Source organism: Balaenoptera physalus (assembly GCF_965194825.1).
Source record: "Balaenoptera physalus genome assembly, chromosome: 4".
Classification (NCBI taxonomy): Eukaryota; Metazoa; Chordata; class Mammalia; order Artiodactyla; family Balaenopteridae; genus Balaenoptera; species Balaenoptera physalus.
Window position 1 is genome coordinate 64,254,313 of NC_138891.1, and position 18,352 is coordinate 64,272,664.

The window sequence follows — 18,352 nt, forward strand, 5'->3', positions numbered from 1 at the left end:
TCTTTATCTATAAAATAGGAATTTACTGAAGAGTAAATATATGTAAAAGATTTGCCTATATTAGGTGTTAATTAAATAATAGCTATTATTATTTCATTATTACCATAAAGCCTACTCTACCTTGAATTTTTTTCTCTTCAAATAGAGCAAAAGCAAACTTATCTAATAAGTTTATTGTAAGTTTATTAATGCAAATAATGGTGATGACATGCTTAAAAAACCTTTTTTAAAAATTGTATAAGTAATCCATGTCCACTTTACAAAAAATAGGATATAGAAAAAATATATGTGTATATCCCCCCAAAAGGAGTAAAGTCATATATAATCCTCTACCACTATTAATATATAAGTGGCATGCTTTATTTTTAAACTGCTTTGATATTCCTATAGGATGTCACTTCTGAGTAGTGACATCTGAAACTGATTCTACATTACTACTGTTGAGAAACTTAAATTAGTCACTACACTTTCTAATCAGAATATGCAGTGGAAGACTGTGACATGGCACAATGCTGATTTAAAGAAAGCCCTAGTTCTGGAAAATTTTGTGTAATGAAACCAGTTTTGTAGAATAGTGGGTGTAGTTTGGTGCTGCGGAGCTGGAGGGCCTGAGTTTGAATCCTGACTCACTCTTTACTAACTAAGTAAACTACCTGAAATTGTTTAACTTCTCTGTACCTTGGTTTCTTCATGTGTAAATTGGGGGTAATAGTAATATCTAATTCATGGGATTGTTTTGAGGATGAATGAATTAATCTACCTAAAGTGCTTAGAGTAGTGCCTGGCACAAAGTATAGACTCAGTAAATATAAATTGCCATTATTATTACTAATTTTTAAAAGCTTAATTTTTTCTTGAAAAAAAGCAGGTTTATGGGAGCAGATAAAGTAAAAGAAACAAGTTAGAATGAGCACAAATAGTCAGTGAGATTTACTGTATATTTTTCATTTGAGCTTGCAAAGTGGTCTGAATTTTTCCATTCTAAGGCTTTGTTAATTTTTCTCCCTGTTTAAATATTTTCAAACCATGATATTCCTAATTTAGCTTCTTTCTCTACCCCACAAAATCAACTTCATTTTATGCTGTCTCATCCAACAAATAATTTGGCCATGCTTTCAAAAATCAAAAGCCCTTTAAGACAATCAAATATCATGAATAGCAGTGAAAGAGATTCAGGAAATTATCATTAGATCAGTTTATCTGACTACAGCCCATGGTGGTTCTGTAAGAACTTTAAATTCAGTTGCAATTTGAAGTGAAGAATATTAATCGAAGTGATAAACCAATGAACATATTTAGCCATTCTGTACACTATGTCTTTTTAAAATCTTTCTTTCCTTTTCTTCTTTATTTCTTTTTGTTTTCTTTTGTTCTTTCAGCATAGTATCTAGTGATCTGATTAATTACTGATCAAAGAGTTATAGCTTTTCAAAACCCTTAAAAACTTTTATTAGACTTGCTAGTAGAATTTTTGTGTGTTTTGTTTTAAAGCATCCAGTACAAGTTTTTGAAGACCCTGGGGCCTACCATGATTACGCATTCAAGATTTGAGTTTGAATAACTTCATCAAGACTTAGATCCTCTTCAAAAGCCTCAAGTCTCATCTGTATTAAGCTCTCCTTTGAACCCTCTCACAAAAATAAAAGCTTAAAGGGACTAAAATCCATTAATACATTCCATTTTATATCCTTTTCTCTGATTTCAATTTCCTTGGCCTTTAAGGTCTTTCATATTGCTTGTGTTCCTTTAGACTACAGCCAAGGAATCAGTGCTTTCCAAAAGAATGTATGTCCTGTGGCCATAAGTTTTCTTGGTAGAGAAACGTAAACTTGGCATGGTAAGTTTAGAATCAGGTCTTTTGTTGTATCTTATAAAAACTTGAGTCAACACTAAGAAAATGAGAATGAAGTGGTAAAAATATTTAAGGTCAGATTATGCTCTCAGAGGCTACATGGTTTAGGGAAAAAAACCCTCAACCTAAAAGTTAATGGTTCTTATTCTCTCAGCTCTTGGGCCTAGGAAGGTAGGTGATTTAAATAGAATGAAAGCATGTACCTGTCCAGGCTGGATACATGGTAACAAGGCTATGTTAATTTTTGTTTTCTTTGAGTACATAGAATACTCCAGTGGGCTAATTCTAAGAGGGAGGAAGACTATAAATTTCCCTAAAATTATAAGTTAGCATTGATAATGCTATAGAGCAGTTATGTGTTATAACATACACCTGGTTTGCAAAATTTGTTTACTAAGTTGCGACCAGCATTTTTTTTTTAATGAAAGTACATAGAACAGAAAATTTTACAATTCATCCCAAATGGTAAGAGTACCTATTGTTTTAGTCATATATATATGTACACACATAGATATACATATATATAAATGTATGTGCCTGTATTTGTGTACTTGGTCATTAAATAAAACGTATTTTTCCCTTTGAGTTGCAGCCGCTGATCTAGGATTATCATTTCAGTATTAATCCCTTTCCATGCATTTGGATTCTAAGGAGACTCAGTGTTTCTCTTCACTTCATACTGCTACTTGTGACAAAGGAATGAACGGTTAATATCAATTCGACTTTGGTCTAATTAATGAACTGTTCTTTAGTTCATAGCACAGAGAAAACCTATAGGCCCTAAGGGTATTTTATTTAATATTCTAATACCATCTACTCTCACACCCAGACCATTATAGCATTTAAGGTTGGTTTAACCTCATACTAGTAGAAAGATGGTATTAAATGTTTTCCCTTTAAATTTTTTTTTTTTTTTTTTTTACTTTTATCTTTCTGGACTAATAAAAACAAAAAACTCCCGCTTAGTTTAGCATTGTTTGAGGACTCAGTGGAGATAGGTTCCAGAGAATATAGTTAGCATGACTGGGAGTTTGATGGTCGCTAGAAGAGAAAATGCCAATTTATCTTTCTCTGAGTACCTAAATTATCTTTAATGATTTAAGATTAAATAAGCCACTGGCATTAACTTATTCAACTGTTTCCCTAAAAACAGATATCCACTGTTTTGGTGATAGCATTAGTTAGGAATATGTGACTTTTACAGTATCCATGAACAATAGGTAATGGCTTCTTCTTCCAAGGGTTGCACATTACAATTCATTGGGGAAAAACTAATTCTTTAGTGCTTAACTAAGTTGTAACCAGCATTTTTTTTTAAACAAAAGTACATAGAAAATTTCACAATGCATCCCACGTGGTAAACGTAAATATTGTTTTAGTTCTCTGTCATCTCCTAACAGTCAGTCCCAGCCACCCTGGTCTTCTAGCTGATCCTCAGAAAGAAAGCTTTCTTCTGCTTCAGAAACTTTGCTTCTCCTCCTGGAATGCTCTTGTGTTAGATATCTATGTGGCAGGTATCTATGTGGTTTAATCCCTCATCTTCAGGTCCTTCAGGTCATGATATGTCACCTTCTCAGTAAGGCTCTCTCTGACATCTTATTTAAAACTGTAACCTCACCCCCCCCCCATGGCATCCCTATTCCCCTTCTCTGCTTTAATTTTCTCCATGGTACTTATCTCTGACTGACATCCTATTCACCAGTGTTTTTCCCAGCACCTAGCACAGTGCCTGACACATGTAAGTGCTTAGAACATATTTATTAAGTGAATGAATGTAACTTGTATTCACAGAGGTGCACATTTGGGACAATGAGTCCTATAAACCAAATTATGGGGACCTAATATTTTTAAATGACTTTAAAAGATGAGTTAATTAAATTTATTTATAGCTTGCTTTGTTCTAAATATTTGAAGTAGCTTCTAAAAATGCATATAGTGCAAAGGGATGAAGACATATAAAGAGAAGAAAACAAAGTGAATGTAATAGTAACATTAAACTGGGTAAAGTTAAGGTATAGAAGGGCCTCCATAGTGACTAAAGGCAGATTGTAAGTTTGACTAGTTAAAGAGTTAGCTTGCTCAGAAATGATAATTGGACTCGAATCATGAACTTTGTCCTGTGGCACAGGTCACAGACATTTGAGTCTTATGTAGGGACCCAGAAAACCTATTTGGTTTAACTATAAGAACTTGTGAGATTACTCTTATAGAAAAAACTTGCTTTCTGTATTAGGAAATTTCCTACTGGTATAAAATGTACACAGTCTATCCATAATTAAGCTTCTGCTGTGTCTGAGAGATGACAGTCATAGCTGTCAGCCTCTGCTTCTGTTGTGTTTAGGACATTTCCAAGGTTGATTCAAAGTTAGTAATCAGATATTTTTGGAAGTTTGCTGTCAAAGATACCAACGAGGACATCAGTTACTCTAATTTCTCCTACTCATGGGGTAGTATGAGATTCCAGTGGTTGTGGCTTCCTTTTAAGATAGATAATTGGAGGCTTAGAGTTAGGTTTTTCTTTTTGTGATATACGCATATATCAAATTATTGTGATCAAATTATTGTGTTGTATACCTTAAACTAATGTAAGGTTATATGTCAATTATATCTCCATAAAACTAGGGGAAAAAAGAAGTTTTTATACAGTCAACCACTGAATTGGGGTGGAGGATTGGGAGTTACGTAGGTGAATTAGACTTCAAGAAATCTTTCACCAATATATTGGGTTGGCCAAAAAGTTCGTTCGGGTTTTTCTGTAAGATGAGCTTTTTAGCCAACCCAATAGTAACCAAAATTAGAGCTACCTTGTGTACGTGTGAAGTTAAACGGGACATTATGCAGTAAGACATGTCTTTTTTTTTGTTTTAAGTTTTTTTTTTGGATGTGGACCATTTTTTAAAGTCTTTATTGCACTTGTTACAATATTGCTTCTGTTTCATGTTTTTGTTTTTTGGCTGCGAGGCATGTGGGATCTTAGCTCCCAGACCAAGGATCTAACTGGCACCCCCTGCATTGGAAGGCGAAGTCTTAACCACCTTGACCGCCAGGGAAGTCCCAAGACATGTGTTTGTGTTCATGAGAAGTATACTTCCTGAATTCTGTTTTGTCTTTTTTTGTCATTTAAAACAAATAAATGAAATGAATGAAAACAAAACAAAACTGAGAATTGTGGAGATAGTGCAGGCCAGAGATAAAGTGGGGGATGTGAGTGGGGGTGGACTGCAGACCTTCCAGTAAACCGCCGTGCTTCATTAAAGAAAGCTGGCATTTTGAGGCAAAAGAAGAGAATATTTAGCTAAGTGGTGTTCCACTGGCAAAATGTGCTTTTATTTGACTTTTTCTTGCTTGTACCTTTCTCCTTTCTATCTTTGACCTGGAGATAAACAGTACTTTTGGAAGTCAAATCTTCTGCCCTGCCCCATTTTTCAGGTTGAAGGATGGGAACTAAATGAACATTAGACTTTTAGGGAAATGATGAAAACATGGATTTAAAAAAAATCATTTATGTTCCACGTATTTCAAAGTCAGAATATGGGGAAACTAATAACACCACAGAACCATTAAGGTGGACAATTTGCATAAAGGGAAAGTAATTTTACCAAAAGCTTTATGTATAACATGTTGCTGATGAATCGATCATATGGAGTTATATTTAATCTATAAGTATACATTTTTCTAACGGTGTATAAGTATACATTATTCTAATTTAAAATGTACTGATTTTGCTTTACACATTTTATTTATTTGATGGAACTTTATTTTTAAAGAAATCAAGCAACTCTTCATTTTGGCATTTGATGAGTAACAGTAGAAAACCTGAGAACAGACAGAACTATCACTGTAAAAATAAAGCAAAGGTCATCATATCTTCTAGCATAAGTGGTATAGAAGCAGAGAGCTCTTGTTTTCATTAAAAGTGCTGAAGTGGCAGAAAGAAAATATCCCCCAACAACTTTGCTGACACAAATTTTGCTACAGTGAGGACAAAAAAAATTGTCCAGGCTTTTAACTCGATATTTCTCAAACTGTGTTACTCAGAATAGCTGATACAGCTAAAAGAGACTTCGTAAACCAAAAGCGTTCTATAATGATATAAGTTTGGAAAATGTCACATTTTTTTGGAAATTTATAATGCAAATAAGCATTTTCCAAACCTATGTGTGGCCAGAACTCTTTTTGGCTCATAAAATCTTAATAACCCTTGGAATAGGGTTTCAGGAAATGCTGTTCTAGATTGAAAAATAAATTTAAAATATATCTTCATACATATACACATGTATGCTAATATATTCTTTGTAATATTTTATGTACTGTTTAGTAAATAAATCCTGGTTGTCAATGAGATTTTTATCCAATATCATTAATGAATATAGACGCTAGACTATTAAGATTATTCATAAATTTGTACATATGTACTAAGTTGGATGTGTGGTCATTAAATAATTGTACAGCTTTGACCTAGATAATGACTTATCTTTTCCTGGACACATTCTCTTTACTCGGCCTCCAGTATATCACACCCTTCAGGCTTTCCTGCTACTTCTCTGACTAGTCCTTCTAGTCTCCTTTGCTGGTTTCTTCTCATTTTCTTGACCTCTAAACACTGGAGTGCCCTAAAGCTCAATCCTAGGACCTTATCTCTTTTCTACCTAAACCCATTTCTCTTATCTACTCTCACAGTTTTAATACTGTAATTACTAAAAAATTTTTAATCTCCAGCTTGGACCTCTCCTCTGAACTCCAGACTTGTATATACATCTGCCAACTTAACATTTCCATTTGTATGTCTAACATTCATCTCAAACTTAACATGTTCAAAATTGAATACCTAATCTTCCTTCCCATCAAACTTCTTTTTAGTTTTTTTATCTCAGTAACAGACAATTCCATCATTCCTGTTTCTCAGCCTTGGAGTTATCCTTGACTCTGTTTCTCTCATACCTACCATCTGATCCTTTAGAAAGTCCTGTTGACTCTACCTTAAACATACAGGCAGAGTCCAGTCACCTCTACCACTACCTCCTAACTTATCTTTTTTCTTCTACCCTTGCCCCTTTCAATCTATTAACACAGCAGCCAAAGTGATCCTGTTAAACAGAAGTAACATCAAGTCACTCTGCTCAAAACTCCAGTAGCTTCCTATCTTATTAATAAAAACCCTTTACTTCTTTGACCTGATCTGCTACTATCCTTCACCAGGTAACCTGCTTCAGCCTTCTCTCTGTTTTAGGGATTTTGCTGGTGCTGTTCCCTGTGCTTGGAATGATCTTCCAGAAACCATGTGGCACTTTCCCTCACCTCCTTCAGGATTTGACTCAGAGGTCACTTCCTCAGTGAGATCTTCACTAGCTCCACTACCTAACTCCTGACTCTCCCTCTTGGCCACCACACACATACTTCTTAATCCCTTTTCTTGCTTTCTTTTTCTCCTCACTACATAACATTCCATGTATTTTCCTTATTTATCTTGTCTATTTCTTTCTTCCAGCTCTAGAATGTAAGCTGCATGAGAGCAGAGTGATTTGCTTTGTCTTTTTTGTTCTCTGCTGTAACCCTAGTGCCTAGAACAGGGCCTGGCTCATAGAACGTACTAAATAAATATTTGTTGAATGAATGAATTAATTAATCATGTATAGAATTGCTTAAGTGTCTTAATTAGTTGAATATAATATTGTTTATTTGTCTTAATGTGGCTGAATATAAAATAATTAAAGGTTTTATTTATACAGAAATCAAAGTAGTTTTGACATAATGGGAAAAATCCCATTTAAGCTGAGACTTTCTCAAAATGTCAGTATATATTTATACTGATTTGATTACTGTTTATCAAACACTTGATATTTTCAGGTATGCTGTCAATGTACAATTAAGAAATAATGCTTTCAACAGGTTGAATTAAGTAAATTACTCTTGAATGGGTTAGGTAAATATAGTCAATATAGTGGTAGTATCTTTTTCTGAACTTGCCATAGTATGTAAACATAGATGTATTTAAAATGGTAGCTAGTTTAATTGGAGAAAATTAGCACATATAAATAAAAAAATCACTGAAGAAAGCACGAGAAGAAAAGACTGACTTACAAAGTTTTATGTGCTATAATACAACTGCCCTTGTAACTATCTGGTATTAGTACAGACAGATCAAAATATAAGTAGCAAGATTGAAAACCAAAATTAGATACATCAGTATTAAGAGGATTATTTTGAAAAATGAAAACCTAAACCATGAATCAGAAATTAGCATGGATCCAGTTCAAAGGAAAAAGCACTAGTATATGTATTGCACATTCATATGTAGAATGAAGACAAAAATGGAAACAAATACCAAGATAAAGATTTGTGAAATCAAGTTGTTTAGATATAGTTTAACAAGCATTGAATATTAAAGTGATAACATTTTCTTAGTACACATAATTTATGCCCAAAATTAAAAGTATTAATAAACAGAGCAAATAAACAAAGCAAAGTGCTTTCTGGACATGATTTTAGATAAAAAACCATTTGTAGCGTATACAAAAATAAAAAATCTCTTAAATCTAAAAAAGTTCATATTAAACTATAGGAGGAGAGTTTTGCTTCTGTTTAAGATGTAGAAAGTTGCAAGAGAACATTTCTCCCACTCTAATGTGAGAAAAAGCCTGATAATCCACAGTCATAACTTTTCTTGAGCCCATGAGAGAGTTGAGTTCACAAGGCAATCAGGTGAAATGAAATTCCAAAGACAAGCCCTTCTGAGAAGAGATGGGACACAGGAACTGTTTTGCCTTTGGCAGAGCATGGGAGGAAGCAGCAACCACCATAAAAGGGGATAAGAAGAGAACAGCTAAAATTTTAATGAATTCTTGAAGTCTGAATATGGGGCTAGAATAACAGTTTAGAATAACTGGGAGCCCCAGACACAGGGGGGTCTGCACTCACCTGAAGCTCTTTTCTATGGGTCCCTTGTATTAATTTCCTTAGACTGCCAAAACAATAAGTGCCACTAACTAGAATGAGTTAAAGCACCAGCAATTCTATCACAGTTCTGGATGCTAGAAGTCCAAAATTGAGGAGTTGGAAGGGCCATGCTCCCTCTGAAGAATCTAGGGAAGAATCTGCTCCATCCCTTTCTCTCTCTCTTTTTTAAAAATCAGTATTGGATATTTTTATTATTTTTTAAATTTTATTTTATATTGGAGTATAGTTTATTTCCATGCGTTTCTCTTAACTTCTGGTATTTGCTGACAATTCTTGGTGTTGCTTGCTTTGTGACAGCATAGCCCTAATCTCCGCCTCCATCTTCACATGGTTGTCTTCCTTATGTGTACCTGTGTCTCTGTTGCCCCCCACGCAACATCTTAACTGTTTAAAGTGTACAGTAGTGTTACCTATATGCACACTGTGCAGCACATCTCCAGAACTTTTTCATCTTGCAGAACTGAAACCCTGTACCCATTGAACAACTCCTCTTTTCTTCTTCCCTCTAACCCCTGGCAACTCCATTCTACTTTATGTTTCTAAGAGTTTGACTACTCTAGATACCTTATATAAGTGGAATCATCCTGTATTTATTTTTTGGTGAACTGGCTTATTTCACTAGTACAATGTCATCCAGGTTGATCCATGTTGTAGCATATGACAGGATTTCCTTCTTTTTAAAAGGCTGAATAATATTCCATTGTATGTATATACCACATTTTCTATACCCATTTATCTATTGATGGACATTTAGCTTCCTTCCCCCTCTTGGCTAATGTGAATAATATTGCAATGAACATGGAAGTGCAAATATCCCTTCAAGATCCTGTTTTCTATTCTTCTGGCTATATACCCAGAAGTGGGATTGCTGGATCATGTGGTAGTTCTATGTTTAATTTTATGAGACACTTCCATACTGTTTTCCAGAGTGGTGGTACTATTTTACATCATTCCCACTAATAGTGCACATGGGTTCCAGTTTCTCCACATACTCACTAACACCTGATATTTTCTCTTTGGGGGGTTTTGGGGTTTTGGCTTTTGGGGTTTTTTTTTGGCAAGGGGGATAGTGTCCATCCTAATGGATGTGAGGTAATATCTCATTCTGATTTGCATTTCACTGATAGTAAATTTGAATATCTTTTCATATGCTTATTGGCCATTTGTATATCTTCTTTGGAGAAATGTCTATTCAAATCCTTTGCCCATTTTTTAATTGGATTATTTTGTTGTAGGAATTCTTTATATATTCTGGATATTAACCCCTTATCAGATATGTGGTTTGCAAATATTTTCTCCCATTCTGTAGGTTGCCTTTTCACTCTGTTGATTGTTTCCTTTGCTCCACAGAAGTTTTTAAGTTTGATGTAGTCTCATTTTGTCTGTTTGCTTCTGTTGCCTGTGCTTTTGGTGTCATATCCAGAAAATCATTGCCAAATCAAATGTCATGACTTTTTCTTTTGTTTTCTTCTGTAAGTTTTATAGTTTTAGGTCTTATGTTTAGGTATTTAATCCATTTTGAGTTAATACTTATATATGGTATAAGGTTAAGGGTCCAGCTGTATTCTTTTGCATGTGGATATCCAGTTTTCCCTATACTGTTGGTTGAAGAGACTATCCTTTACCCACTGTTTAGCCTTGGCTCCCTTGTTGAAGATAATTTGATCATAGTGAGTGTTTATTTCTCAGTTTTCTATTTTGTTCCATTGGTCTCTATGTCTGTCGTTATGCCAATACCATACTATTATGAATAATGTAACTTTGTAATGTGTTTTGAAGTCAGGAAGTGTGAGGCCTTGAGCTTTGATTTTCTTTTCCAAGATTATTTTGATTATTCAGGGTCCTTTGAGATTCCATATGAATTTTAGGATTTTTTTTCTATTTCTGCAAAAAAAATGCCATTGGAATTTTGATAGGTATTATATTAATTTGTAGATTGTTGTGGGCAGTATGGACATCTTAACAATATTAAATCTTCCACTCCCTGAACACAGGATGTCTTTCCACTTACTTGTGTCTTCTCTAATTTCTCTCAGCAATGTTTTGCAGTTTTCAGTGTATAAGTCTTTTGCCTCATTGATTAAGTTTGTTCCTAAGTATTTTATTCCTTTAAATGCTACTGTAAATCAGATTGTTTAATTTCCTTTTTAGATTGTTCATTGTTAGTGATTTTTATGTGTTGATTTTGTATCCTGCAACTTCACTGAGTTCATTTATTAGTTCTAGTAGGGGTTTTTTGTGGAATCTTTAGTGTTTTCTTCATATAAGATCATGTTTTCTGTGAACAGGGATAATTTTACTTCTTCCTTTCCTATTTAGATACATTTTATTTCTTTTTCTTACCTAACTGCTCTGATGAGGACTTCCAGCACTATGTTGAATAGAAATGGCAAGAGTGGGCATCCTTGCCTTGTTTCTGATCATAAAGGGAAAGCTTTCAGTTTTCACCACTGACTATGTGTTAGCTATGGCCTTTTTTTTTTTTTAATTGAAGTATAGTTGATTTACAATGTTGTATTGGTTTCAGGTGTACAGCAAAGTGATTCAGATATATATATGTTCTTTTTCAGATTCTTTTCCCTAATAGGTTATTAAAAAATATTGAGTATAGTTCCCTGTGCTATACAGTAGGTCTTATTTTATATATAGTAGTATGTATATGTTAATCCCAAACTCCTAATTTATCCCCCACCACCACCACTTCCCCTTTGGTAACCATAAGTTTGTTTTCTATGTCTGTGGAGCTGTGGACTTTTTATATATGGCCATTATTATGTTGAGATGATTTCCTTCTAATTTTTTGGACTTTTTTTTTTTATCATGAAAAGGTTTTAATTTTGTCAAATGCTTTTTCTGCATCAGTTGAGATGATCATGTGGATTTTGTTCTTAATTCTGTTAATGAGGTGTATTACATCAATTGATTTTTATATGTTGAACCATCTTTGCATCCCAGGAATAAATCCCACTTGGTCATGGTGTATAATCCTTTTAATGTGTTGTTGAATTTGGTTTGCTGGTATTATGTTGAGGATTTTTACATCAGTATTCATCAGGGATATTGGTGTGTAGTTTTCTTGTAGTATTTTCATCTCATTTTATCAATAATATCAAGGTAATGCTGGCCTCATAAAATGAGTTTGGAAGTGTTCCCTCCTCTTCAGTTTTTTGGAAGAGTTTGAGAAGGATTGGTGTTAATTCTTCTTTAAATGTTTGGTAAAATTCTCCAGGGAAGCCATCTGGTTCTGGGCTTTTCTCTGTCAGGGGGTTTATGATTCGTGATTCAATCTCCTTACTAGTTGTAGGTCTGTTCAGATTTTCTGTTTCTTCATGATTCAGTCTTGGTATGTTGTATATTTCTAGAAAAATATCTATTTCTTCTAGATTATCTGATATGTTGATGTATAATTGTTCATAGCAGACTCTTTGGATTCTTTTTGTTTTTGGTGTCAGTTGTAATGTCTCTTCTTTCATGTAATATTTTTGTAATTTGAGTCTTTTTTTTCTTAGTCTAGCTAAGAGTTGTCAATGTTGTTGATCTTTACAAAAAAACAGCTGTTAGGTTCGTTGATTTCTTTTTCTAGTCTCTATTTTTTTAATACTGCACTAATATTTGTTATTTCCTTTCTTCTGCTAATTGAGTTTAGTTTGTTCTTCTTTTTCTAGTTCTGTGAGGTATAAAATTACCTTGTGGATTTGAGATCTCTCTTCTTTTTTTAATGTAGGCATTTACCACTACAAACTCCCCTCTTAGTACTGCTTTTGCTGCATCCCATAAGTTTTGATATGTTGTGTTTTCATTTTCATTTGTCTCAAGATATTTTCTAATTTCCCATGTGTTTTCTTCTTTAATGCATTGGTTGTTCATGATGTGTTGTTTAATTTCCACATATTTATGAATTTTCCCATTTGTATTCTTCAGCACCAGAAGTTGTTTCTTTTTTATACTTTATCTTTGTTGATAGTCTCATTTTGTTCATGCATCATTTTCCTGATTTTCTTTAGTTGTCTGTGTTCTCTTGAACACAGCACATTGAGCATCTTTAAGATGATTGTTTTCATTCTTTGTCAGGTAATTCATGAACCTCCATTTCCTTAGGGTCAGTTTCTGGAGATTTATTTTGTTCCTTGGATTGAGCCATGTTTCCCCATTTTTTCGTATGCCTTGTTATTTTTTGCTAGGATTTGCACATTTGAAAAAAACCACTACCTCTCCCGGTTCTTTAGACTGGCTTCATAAGGGGAAGACCTTCACCAATCAGCTCTACTAAAGATTCTGGGAGCCTCTCAAACATTGTATGAAGAGGCATCTTCTCTGAGCTTGTATGTATGTACCTTCCCATTTAGTTTCTTTTTCAGGAGTTTGTAGTCTTTTCCTCCCTCTGGTGTTGGTCTGTAGTATTGCTGGTTTTCTGGTGCTAGAACTAGTGTCTGTGCTCTCCCCTATTCTCAGTGGAACAAGACAACTTCCTGGGAGTTGTCAGAAGGTGTTTTGAATCAACGTGTTTTGTATCTCAAAATTATGTCTCTAAAGAGCTCAAACGAGTGGAACTTTGATCTGGCTAGTACCTTAGGGTTTTCTCCTATTTTAGAATGAGTTTCCTAGGGATATTTCTACTCCAAATAGTAGTACTCTTTGTTTCCTCCCTCCTTTGAGAATGTTAGTCTTGCAATCCCTTGTGTCTGCTGTGAGCCCTAGAGACATCTTTGCTTATTTTCTTGGCAGCCCAGGGAGGTCTTCAAGCCCATCAAGGTTCTCTTTAGTTATTGTTTGGACTCTCCTTTCCTTCTCATTCAGCTGTTTTGAAATAATTTGTGTGCTTTTTGGTTGAAATTGAGAGAAGGAGAAAGGAGGGAAGGATAGGGGGAGGGAGAGATCTAGACACATTTTCTTCATATTTGCTGAAATAATCTATTAAAATATTAATTGCATCACTGTTTTAAAAAAAAAAGTAAATAGCTTTCCTCTAAAGTTCTATTAAGAGGAAAATGGATGACTGAACTTTGCTGACTGTTCATTCATTGTAATAAAATTCATCAATGCATTATAGACCTGCTTGTATCAACATGGATCAATCTCAAAAAACAACGTTGAATAAAATAAGTTTCAAAAGGATCTTACGTATTTTCATAAAAATGAAAAATAGTACAGCTGACCCTTGAATAACATGGGGGCTCGGAACACCAAACCCCACACAATCAAAAATCCACATATAACTTTTGACTCCCCCAAAACTTAACTACTAATAGCCTATTGTTGACAGGAAGCCTTACCTATAACATAAACAGTCAATTAACACATATTTTGTATATTATATGTATTATATGCTGTATTCTTACAGTAAAGTAAGCTAGAGAAAAGAAAATGTTATTAAGGAAATCATAAGGAAGAGAAAATATAGGTACAGTACTGTACTGTATTTATCAATACCGTACGTTTACATCTGTTTGCAAGATGAATCATCTGTCAGTACCTACATCAATATTGTCTTATATGATACAAAACACGGTAGATATTATCTATATTACTAACACTGGACATCAAAAATGAAAAGATAATGTGAAAAAGAAATTCATATTTATACAGATATAACAATTCATGTATTGATAATGAAGAAGCAGCAATATGACTGCTTTATGGAAGCCTAATGTAATCAATACGATTGCTTCATGGTAGCCCAACCTATACACTAATGAATGAATCATTATAAAATTTTTATGGCATAGAATATTACTGTTATATTCATAATGCAGTATTAGAAACATTGTTATTTTTTTTAAAAACCACTTATCTCTGATGATAGGCTGTTTCTCCATTTAGGAGAGAGAGAGGCATACTGCATGGTAATGTAATTCTTTGAAAGCAAAATTATAAAACAGTAAGAAAATGAACACATTATTTTTATATTAAATATCACTCACCTTATGCCTGTGTTAGGATAGACTAGTATCTATATATAATTTTATGCATTCATGACATACCTTTTTCTTAAGTTTTTTCATATTTCTAGGCTACATGTTTCATCTGTGAGTTTTTTAAAATTGTCACACATCTCCAAAAATTTTTCCAGTATATTTATTGAAAAGAAACCATGTGTAAGTGGACCCACACATTTCAAACCTGTGTTGTTCAAGGGTCCACTTACTTTTTGGGGGATGATGAACACTATATTCAGAATAGTGATTAAAGTATTAGAAGTATGTGAATTTGGAAGAGTACAGAGAGTGTTTGAAAATTTTTATATTTTGGAAAATATCTGACAGAATTATGAAAAGATGAGGTAGCAGTGGGAAAAGGGTGAATTATTATAAAGTTAATTGTGGATTAAAATTGGAAAGCTCTTTGGACTCTTAGGCAGCTCCGGAGACTGTCTAGCTACTTTCTCTACTTGTCTCTCATGGCCTCTGGATTCTAACCAAGGAGGAATGATCTTACTGAGTTTGTTAATCACTGTGTGACAGGGAAGGCTGCTATGGTAATACCCCTGTTTCGGGCAAGAGTCCCTGGGTTAGGACAGCAGGATATGTTCACACAAAATAATGTTTCTCAGAAGGGTGCAATGGAGTGCAGCAATTCCTAAGATATCAAGACAGTCTTTCACCTATTGCAGTTTGCCCTTCCTCAGCTTCCTGTGCATCTCTGTCACTATATTACCACGTGGCATTGTAATTATTAAATTTCTGCCTATCTTACTAGACTGTTAGTTCTTCAAGCACTCATTCTTAAGCACAGAGTAGGTGCCTAGTAAATGTTTGTCGAATTAATGCAAATGAGTGCACCTTTCCAAGAGATATAATATAATTAGTAAAAATACAGTTATACCTCAATATATGAAATGTGTGGCCAAATGGGATCTTTTTCATAACTGATCGATATATTACACATTAGAACAATGGTTCTCAAACTTTAACATGCATCAGAATCATCCTGGAGGAATAATTTAACAAAAAGCAGATTTTGTATGTGTTTGTGTGTGTGTGTGTGTGTGTGTGTGTGTGTGTGTGTGCGTTTTAACAAAAACACAGATTGCTAGGCCCTTACCTAGAGTTTCTAATTCAGTAGGTCTGGGTGGGGCCTGAGAATTTACATTTCTAACAAGTTCCCACGTGATGCTGATGCTGCTGGTCCAGAGATCATAAGTAGAGAATCGCTGCATTAGAAAAATCCTGGGAAAAGACTATGGAGATACACAATGAAAAGAGCAGAATCACACATCCCTTTCCTCCAAGTATCACTCCTTAGGAAATACCTCCTGAAGAAATAAAACAAACAAACAAACAAACAAACAAAAAAGCAAAAGCAAATTATTTAATTATAAGAAACAAATTTTGCTACTGCGCTTTATTGCAATTGGAATATGAACCACCTCTGTTTCCAGGTCCTATTTTATAAAGTGGGGATAACAGTATATTTTTAAACTGGAAGTAGTATCTCACAGGATTATTGTGAAGATTTAATTAATTAAGTGTTTGGAACAATGTCTGGCTTAATACATATTAGCTATTCTTGTATTTTTGGTTAAGAAATTTCAAAGCTAACCATAGAGAAGAAAAGAGAAAGAGAGAGGTCTGAGCAGAAGATATCAATGTGGGAGTCAATAGGATATAAGAAGTCAGTAAGAGAAAGCCCTGAACAAAAAAGGCAAGGGATTTTTTTCCCGTACGTGTAAAAATGAAATTGTATCTTAGAAGCCAAAAAACCTCTTGTGTTTGCATTTAAGAGTTTACTGTTTGGGAACTCTACTCAATACTCTGTAATGGCCTATATGGGAAAAGAATCTAAAAAAGAGTGGATATATGTATAACTTATCCACTTTGCTGTACACCTGAAACTAACACAACATTGTAAATCAACTACAATAAAAAATTTTTAACAAAGGAGTTTACTGTTTGATGACATCACATAATCTTTGCACCGAGTGTCTTTTATTTTCCAAAATGAAAATAACTTTATAGGGGTTTTGGGGTTATAAATGTATTTCAGCCAAAATATATAAAGAAGCATAAAAAATGTTCTTGAACTCTTCTCCCTCCCCCACGATGCCAATATCCTTTAAGATATCTCTCTATATTGCATAGGTTTTAAAGAAAGCATTTTGGGAAGTAAAGGTTAGGAAATAATTGTGAATTGGTTATGCTAAGTATCTTAATATTTCCAAATAATATCATCAAAAGTTGTTTTTTTTTCTTTTTACTAACTAGATGAGGGTTGGGAGGTGGAGACAGAAGCGAGAAATGGTTGGGAAAAGCAATTTGATACCTAATTTTTCCTTCCTCCCTGCCTCCATTACACTTTTATTCCAGCTTTATTTGAAAAATCAGGTTGCAGTTGTACATGGAATTATTATCCCATTTACTGTGCCTTCCTAAATTGGAGGCAGTCGGGACAGGAAACATTGTGAGATGTCATGCTAATGGTTTAAAATTTTTCTTTAAAGAATATTTTACATTCTTTATATAATATTGAAATGATTCCAGCCACTATTATAAAATAGTGCAGAGATATTCTAGGAAAAATATGAAAGTGCAGTGCTCCCTCTGCTGAACTTTCCCTGATACTCTTTCCCCATTCGCTCTTGTGTACCAATTCATCTCAACTTCTGAAACACTAATATATTCTGTCGAAACTGAGATTATGAAATATTTAATTTTTTTTTTTCTGTCCTGTAAACAGCATTTGAGAGCAAGATAGATGACTGGGCTGAAATTCCAGAGCGTACTTATCGTACTTTCACCTTCTGAAAATGAGGGAGAGAAGTGCCAAGGGTGAAACTAGGGGTGTGGCCTAGATTAGGGAAATATTTTGTTTCTATTCTAAATCGTTCCCACTGTTGTTTATGACTCTGTATTGATTTTCAGTGGTTTAGGGTTAGTTTCAGGACTGCCTCACACTGGAAAGGACAGGTTTGCCATAAGCCTTTTCACAGTAAATCTGAAATAACTTCCTCTCGGTGAAAATAGGTATTTTAGAAAATCTGAAATAAAGCAGAAACAATAAATGCTTTATTATTATGTAGACGTTTAGGTAGTTATGCTAATGTAATGGGAATTAAATATGGACTCAGATTCTCACTTCAGCATGATATATTCAGTGTTTGACATACTTAAAAATTGGCCTTTGATAGCTTGTAGCTGTATCAGGGTGAATTTCTTGAATTGGGTAAATATGTGAAGTTTTTCTGTGTACAATTGACCGTACAACTATACACTGTCAAGTACAATTAAATTTGATCTTTTCTTAAATGGCCCAAGGGAAAAAAGCTTTTCATTTTGTGTGAAGTTTATCGATTCATCGGTGATGTAATATCTGAGTTCAAGGTGCAGAAACAGATACCACTGGGCATACCATTATAATGTGTCGTGTGAATGTAGTTTCTGTTTGAAATTTCCAGATAGATACTCCAGAACTGACAGGGGAATTCCAGCAAGGTCACTCACCTATTCAAATTTAAAGAAAAAAAAAAAAAAAGCAAATGGAAAAAAATTGCCTTTGTGTAAACATTAACCTATCTGCTTTTAAGTGACTCTTTTTTTTAATATTAAA

General features: G+C 34.1%; 1 protein-coding gene across 7 annotated transcripts in view; it reads left to right on the forward strand.

Annotated features, from left to right (window-relative positions):
* MAP3K13 (mitogen-activated protein kinase kinase kinase 13) overlaps positions 1–18,352 on the forward strand; it is a 159,790-nt gene that overhangs the window by 6,124 nt on the left and 135,314 nt on the right. For 2 of the 7 annotated variants that reach the window (XR_014263497.1, XR_014263498.1), the window contains exon 3: positions 1,492–2,437. The exons of 3 other annotated variants lie outside the window; for them this stretch is intronic. The gene's annotated coding sequence lies outside the window, so the exon portion shown is untranslated. Of the gene's footprint in view, positions 1–1,466; positions 2,438–4,813; positions 18,256–18,352 lie in introns of those variants that run through there. 2 more of the 7 variants (XR_014263495.1, XR_014263496.1) reach the window with 2 other exon arrangements.